The sequence below is a fragment of the Bacillus rossius genome, chromosome 3 (genome assembly GCF_032445375.1).
Source record: "Bacillus rossius redtenbacheri isolate Brsri chromosome 3, Brsri_v3, whole genome shotgun sequence".
Lineage (NCBI taxonomy): Eukaryota > Metazoa > Arthropoda > Insecta > Phasmatodea > Bacillidae > Bacillus > Bacillus rossius.
The window spans coordinates 128,886,666-128,894,826 of NC_086332.1; the positions used below are offsets into that span (position 1 = coordinate 128,886,666).

At 35.2% G+C, this 8,161-nt stretch overlaps 1 long non-coding RNA gene across 1 annotated transcript; it reads left to right on the forward strand.

The window, feature by feature from the left end:
• Nucleotides 1–4,665: 4,665 nt before the first annotated feature.
• LOC134531495 (uncharacterized) lies at nt 4,666–7,935 on the forward strand. Its single transcript, XR_010075012.1, has 2 exons — nt 4,666–4,960; nt 7,678–7,935. It is a non-coding gene; the product is annotated as an uncharacterized LOC134531495 (long non-coding RNA).
• Nucleotides 7,936–8,161: the final 226 nt, after the last annotated feature.

Genomic DNA, 8,161 nt, shown 5'->3' on the forward strand with positions numbered 1-8,161 from the left:
GGTAGCCGCGGTCGTAAATTTTCCCCGGCCAACAAATTTAAAAGCCGTTCGCAGATTTTTGGGGATGTGTGGGTACTATGCTAAGTTCATTCCGGACTACGCGAATAAGACTGACGCTTTAAATTTGCTGAAAAGAAAAGGAATTGATTTCGTCTGGGCAGACGAACAAGAAAAATCGTTTAAATTTTTGAAACGCGCTTTGACCACGCCGCCGGTACTGACGCTACCGGATTTTGAAAAAGAATTGGTTTTACAGACTGATGCCAGTGGTATTGCGGTAGGTGCAGTATTAAATCAGCGGGTCGAAGGGGCTTTAAAACCGGTAGCTTATGCTAGCCGCTTACTAAATGCCAACGAAAGGAAATATTCGACGTATGAAAAAGAGTGCTTGGCATGCGTGTTTGGCATGGAAAAATTCAGTGAATACTTAGAACCGGTACAATTTCAAGTAGAAACGGATAATCAGGCACTTACTTGGTTATTAAAATCACAGAAGGCATTAGGACGACTTAGCCGGTGGGTGATGAGGTTAATGCGTTTTAATTTTACAATCAGCCATATCAAAGGTACCGATAATAAGGTCGCGGATTGTTTGTCGCGTATGTTTTCTGAGGAGCGCCCCGACGCGGAGGACGACGTCACGAGTATTAGTGACGAGAAGGACTACGATAGAGGTACATTATGTATCTTAAATCAAGTACCGGCTATCTTTGTAGATCTAAAGACGAAGCAAACGAACGACCCAGAGTGTGAGAAAATAAAAAAGAAAATCGAGGAAGGGAGTAAAGAGTATGTAGTTAGAAGCGGATTGATAGGGAAAATTGATAAAAGGGGCCAGTTTGGAGTGTTTTTACCACTGGAATTGCGGAGGCTCGCATTTCAGTATTATCACGACACGTTTTTCGGGGCTCACCAAGGGCGAGAACGAACCTTGCAGCGGATTAAGCGTGAATTTTTTTGGCCCGAGGTGAATAAAGAGGTACAAGCATGGGTGAAGGAATGCGATATTTGTCAGAAAACGAAACCAAGGAATAAAAAACCGCAAGGAAAACATCAGGCGTCAGTGGCGAGAAAACCCTGGGAAAGAGTATATATGGATGTTTTCGGTCCTTTACCGCGGAGTAAAACCGGATTTAAGTATATTCTATTGCTTATTGACAGCTGTACCAAGTTTGTATTACTATTTCCGATGCGTCAAACGCGATCACAGGATATAATAGGTATTTTGACGGAAAGAGTTTTTCCAATATTCGGGTCACCGTTAAACATGGTAACCGACAACGCCACGTATTTTGTGTCACAACAAATGAAATGTTTAGCGATAAACTGGGGGGTAAAGTTTATTCAGATAAGTGCGTACCGGCCCGAGTCCAATGTGGCGGAGAGGGCCAATCGTGATCTGAAATACGCCTTGAAGGCATACCATACACACGCTCGTGAACATACTCGTTGGGATAGTGGTCTGTATGAAATAGGATTATGTTTTAATAATGTTAAAAGTGGGGCGACAGGAGTAACACCGGCTGAAATGTTTTTTGGCAGGCGCTTGTACCATCCGTTGATAAACGCGTGGTGTTACAGTTATGTTACAAGTGAGGATGATAATCGAGTATTCAGTCAACAAGACTGGGAAATAGCCCTAGATAAGTTGAGGAAGCATAGGGAAAGACTTAGGGAAAGATATAACCAAGGTCGTATAGAAGTAACGGTAAAAACAGGAGATTTGGTTATGGTGGAGACACATTATCTGAGTAACAAAGCGCAGAATTTTACGGCGAAATTAGCGCCGAAATATGTCGGACCTTATCGAGTCCTGAAGTTTTTAACTCCAGTGACTGTCCAATTAGGTGAGGTACAAGACAATACCATTGTTAATAAAGTTCATGTTTCTCACCTAAAACATTATGTAGCCCAGAATGATGGACAGTAGCAATATGTAAATAATTGTATACTTTTTGTAATTACGTTTGTATCATGTAAGTCAGGAATATGTGTGAGTTAGTTGTATTAGTTTCATAGCTAATAGTTACAAAAATATTGTAATTAAAACCATTGATAACAAAAGTTTAAAAGCCTCTGGTAGGTAGGGAGTGCAACTTGTAAAAAAAAAAAAAAAAAAAAAACCTCTGGTAGGTAGGGAGTGCGATTTGTGGGGCTTCGAAAAAAAAAAAGGCAGTTTTTTTTTTATAAGTGGAGGGAGGATAAAACGGTTATTACGTTTTAAACGGCCGCGCCGCTGTGACGTCAGGTGGGCTCAAGTTACACGGTGGTTGGTAGTCGCGCATGCGCAAGGTGATGGCAGCGCCACTGGTGATGGCAGCGCCACTAGCGGTGGTGAGCGGCGAGGACTGTTAAGGTGGGAGAAGAGAGACCGTGTGGTCAGGCGGTAGACGTTACGCGACGTGCTGGAAGTCTCGGCGAGCACACAGTGAAGTGCTAAGAGACTTAGAGGGGACAGCAATCGAGGGTCCCTCGGGCAGCAGAAACGCAACCGGTCGACAAGGAAGCCTGCAAAGGGGTGACCGGCTCTTCAGTGACCCGGGCTATGAATATTGTAGTAGAACGAGATGCTGCCGATTGGGCTGCGCTGGCGCCGTCCATCCATGGTGGTGGTCAGATTGGGGCGACCAAGAGGATGACGTCTCCATCAGCTGCAACGGCCCCAACGTTCCGCAACGCTTTGCAGGAAAACTAAACGGACGCGTCGGACAATAAGGTGGGAGAAAACTATCTAATAAAACTTTTAGAACGGATCATTTCCCAGAGGCTTTTCAAAAGAGTAAACTATTGTTAACTTGTTGTACCAGTGTAATCGCGTACTATCAGTTCCATCAACGTAACTATAATAAAATTCTGGAGGATAAATGAAATTATTTTTTTTTATTAAGTCGTTAAGTTCACCTAGGGGGCTTAAGAAGATACATGTGCTGTGCCCATTCCTCATATTGCTATGGTGGAACCGCCAAAAACAATGATTGGAAGAACCTATCAGTTTTCACAAGAATGTATGACAAATATCCAATTAAAATTTGACAATCTAGAAGAATTTTGAAGTACAATGACCTAACAGTGTTACAGCCGCAAGAACTGTAAGCCTTAATTAAATAGGAGTATTGCATGTGTAAGTAAACACACTAATGTTCTAGGTAGTGTAATTTAAAAATTATATTTCAATTGAACTGCAATCTCATTACTGAGGTCAGTTCTGTTGGTATTTGTGAGTGTAAAGGGAACAGGTTGATGTCATGGCAGGAATGCAGGATTTGACAGCATGGTAAACAGGAAGCAGCAAGTAAGGTAATTTATTTTATAAAAAGGTGTGTGGGATACCAAAAGGAAAATATGGTATTTTAATCATCTGTATATAATTCAGAAACACAGGCAGGCAGGCAGGTAAATAGCGGCCAAAGCAGTTTTTTTTTAACCAAAAAATAATTAACTAATTTTAGTGTTTTGTAAGTGAAGAAAATTATCAAAGGAGTAAAAAAATAAAACGAATATTACTGTTTAATGTGGTAGAACATATCTTTTAGAACAAAAACAAAACAGAGATTTCATGATTATCTTTTTCCCTTCATGAAATTTACCAATTTCCGTAAAACTTTACATTTTGTTTCGATAATCATAAAAATTACACTTTGAGATTTTATTATGGTTCCAAATAAACACATAGTAGTTTTGTTCATTTTTAATATTATTCCTGCTACATTGATCCAAACTTAAAAAATTTTTCAGACAAAATATTTGGTTATGACTGGTTTTTTACTTGGCAGGCGTTTTCAAATCCTGCAGATAAAATCTAAGAGACTTAAGGGCAAAATATGACACTAGCACTGCAGATACAAAAGAAGAAGCAAGTATATGTTCTATAAGATTGAAGAAATTCCGAGACTAAATTGAAGAGTTTTGAAAACTGCAATTCTCATTACAGGATTGATGCTTACGTATCAATTGATAAAAAAATAGAAGCATACAGAAGATTTAGAAGTTCAAGGCAGTATATCCGTAACAAACAAGCTATCAATTTCTCTTTCAACCTTACATCTCGGAGCCATGACCAGACGTCTAGAATACACAATCATGCGATCTCTCGACTATAACAATAATTGTATGTAAACCAAAACTTAATTGTAGGCTGCCTAGCGGTAGAATAAAAACTGTACTACGGTAAATACAGCACGCTTAAATCCTTAATAGTAATTTTGATCAACAAACTACACACAAAAAAACAACGAACGTCGCTGCCACATTGCATTCTTCTCCTTCAAAGAATGGGTAACGAAGTGATGGGGAGAAGCCATACTTGTGTTTCGGTAAATCAAGAAGAGTGCTTCTGCTTAGTGCTACTGCAAAGAGTATTGCTGTGGCAGATACTCCACTACGATTGAAGTGCCGCGTGCGACAGTTTTGTATTTCACTTGTTGCTATCGAGCGCGACAAAAAAATGGAGTAGTAAAAAAATAAGTTTTAAAAGTATTTTATTATTTTGCGCTCCCGAGACATGGAACGTTCCTCCCATACATTTTAGTCATGTGTTTATGCTTGTACGATCTCGGACAGCCTAAGTTTCACCCCCATAGATCGACATGCCCTTCGGGCTGGTTCGTACATGTTCGGTTTTTTTTTTTTTTTTTATCTGTACGTTCAAAACGTAAAATTCATGTACACAAATATTTCCTTGTTACTAATTATGAGATTTTCAGGTAAGTTATTGAGCTATTTCTGTTTGATTTGTTAGGAGATTAGTTTTGTCCGTTTACAAGTTAACATTGCTTGTGTTATTCTTGGCAAGTAATCATTTCTTATATAAATTTTTGTACACTATAGGCTTATCTTTTTAAATTTTAGGTAGCACAACGTATAAAATCATAAGAAATGTTTTCTGGTGGTCTGTAGCAGTTAACCGCATTTAAGTAAAAATATTTTAAAATAATTGTTACCAGAGCTGAATTACATTGAGGTGAGTGCACTTAATATAATTTGGGGTATTGCAGGAAAAATTATAAATTCCTAAAGTGTTTTTTACTTCCTGACATGTTTAAAATTATTATTCTCTATGAGGGTTGTTTGATACTGCAAGTAGTTTATCATGTTTAACATGTGGATAGGTTAGGATTATTTATTACAAATCTGTAATGTTGAGATACTGCCCTTGGGTTAGCTGGATTAAAAATACAGTGAAATTTGTTAGGTTAGTAACATTATACGTACAGTGATTCTAAGTACAGTGGAATTTACATTTGGTTAGCTTGGGATAGCACCAATTAAAAATTCTGTAAAATCAATTGAACGGTTGGATGTTACTAACCGAATCTAACCAACCAATATACATTTTACAGTGATTTTTTAGGTTATTATCTCACGTTGCTGCTTTTTGTATGCAAAATAAACTTTGGACACTTTTTTTTTTTAACTTTAAATATGTACCTGTATTTACTCTGAAAAAAGTTTTTTCTAAATTCAGACTGGTTTTTGAGAAATCACTGTTTATAGGTTACATTACATTACCTGTGCAGTAAAGGGCCTGTCACCATGTTGTTCTTTAATTGAGTTGCAGATCTTGTTGTTTTTCATACACAAATTGTTTAATTTTTTTATTTGGATATTGCAATGCAGTAACGTAAATTAACACATTAAAAAAGTTATGTGACTCCTTATTGTGCATTCCAAACCCAAAGCATCAGTCCTTGAGAGCGATATATTTTAGCAGTTTATAGGTGCAAAATTCTGATTTTTTACGTGAGACAACACATAACCTGACATATAAAATAAATTTTCATTTTGTAACAAATGATTCCTTTTATACGTCAGGTTACGTGCTATTGCAGGTAACTAATCTGCGCTTTGCGCCTCCATACTGCTATAAAAAATCCCTGTCAAGGGTTGGCGTTTTGGTTTGGATACACATTAGAGACTCGTAACTTTTTTTAAAACTATTATTTACGTTTCATTAGGTTATAATATTCAAATAAAAAATATATACTTTCTTATATATATGGAAAACCACAGGATCTGCTATGCAATTAGAGGGGAAAATGGTAACAGCTGCTTCACTGCATAAGCTATCTAGCGTGACCTGCAAAATGTGATTTCTTGAAAACCAGTAGGAATTAAGAAAAGCTGTTTACAGTTTTAATAGAGGAAGGTTTTTAGTGTCTGAAACAGTATTTTCAAAATTTTATAATTTAATTTATGGATAAGCAGCAACAAAAGATAATTACTTTTTTAAAATTTAGCTAACCAACCATTCACATGATTTTACAAATTTTGTATTGTTTATACTTACCTACTTTAACATTAAACTACTGTTAAACAATTTATTTCAATTTTTTAAAAATATATTTGGGAATTAGCGCAGTATAATCGAAGACGTTTACTGTATTGATGATTGATTTACTTTATTGATGCACAACGAAGTTGTATAATTGTTGGATTGGTTAAGCAAATTCAAGCATCAAGGGTACTGATCAATGGTTTTTAACATTATATTTTCTTAATGAATCCATTGGTTAAACGTTAAAACACTGGAATGGCTAAATTTCCATCGACTGCTTATGTTTTTTTCTGCATGCTCACTTGAAAACAATTACAGGGTTATACTTTAGTTCACAGTCGCAATACTTGGTTAGGTTAGTTACATAAGTGCTGTTAAATCATGAAAATGGTTAGGGAAAGGTAACTTCTTCATAACTACTGTAAAATGGTGTAAGCAATTATTCTTTAGGTAAGTTTACCTAGACTTTAAAAATAATTTATTTGGCGAAGTACATAGTACTAAGAATTACTATTTATCAAATTTGGTTTGTGTGGAAAAGTTGTTACTCTAGGAAATTTCTGAATCCATCTTTGTAGGAATATAAACTAATATTATTAGAAACAAAAAAAGAACAATGTGTGGTATATTTTAATTTTCTAACACCCTCTGAACTCTGCAGTTATGCGATTACCGATAATAATTGTAAATCATTGCAATATACATCCGACACATTTTGTAGTGATTTCACAACTGTACTATGAAGTAATGCCATCGACTGCTGCAAAATAACATGCTGACATCTATTCTTGTGTAGGCATTTTGTTGATACGACTAAAATATGAACATATAGGATATATATAGAATCTTACAAATTTTGGTAACCTACCTACTAATACTCTCCCCGAAGACTTTGGTTAGATACTTAAAAAAAAAAAAAAAATTAACTGCTTATGTGACATGCATTACGTGAAATTAATTCAACTTGTAAACATTTTGCTTGAGTCAAAGCCTAGATTTGCTTAAGCTAATAACAAGCAATTACATCACTTGAGGCCCTGAGAAACAAACTTCTAAAATTGTGTAGTTACTTGGATTGTTAAATACCTAGTTTTTCTGCAATAATGGGCACAAGAGCAATAGAATTATGTTTTTCATATAATTTTTTTTCACATAAATGAGTTTTTGTCAAAAAGTATTTGGAAAAAATATCTATTTGAAAGGACAAAGAAAAATGTTAATTGTACTACATAAATGAGAATTTACCAAAATATTTAATGTATCAAATTTCTAACTAAAATGGTTTTGAAATTAATTTATCATTCTGGTATGCATTACTTTTTTCTTTGATACATTTATTTATCAGTTTCATTTCTCTTTAGTACAATATAAATCATTTAACTTTGATTTCTTTTTTGTTTCAGGCTTGTGGAGAACAGCTTTTTTTTATCTACTCTTTGGCTGGCCAATGTAAATAAGCAATGATTTCGTGAATGCAGCGAGAGAGTTTTTTTGATGTATTTTAAAATCACTGATAATATTTATTGATGTATTTTAAAATCACTGATAATATTTATTGATGTATTTTAAAATCACTGATAATATTTGTTTTGTGGCTGGAAGATGGTAACCATGGTGACTTGTGAATTTTTATGAAGATTAATAAAAAGCAGTAAAAATTATTAATGGTTGTCAGAAGGAATTTTTTTTTCAATAATCAATCAAACATCTACACTCTACAGTAACAATTTTCCTTAACTCAAATAATATTTCAATACATATCTTATAAAGTATTCATATATGTACAATACAGACCAATTTTGAGCTAGTCTGATATCAGTATATTATATTAGTTATTATGAACATATACTATCAGAACTACCATTTGCATATAGTGCACATACATAC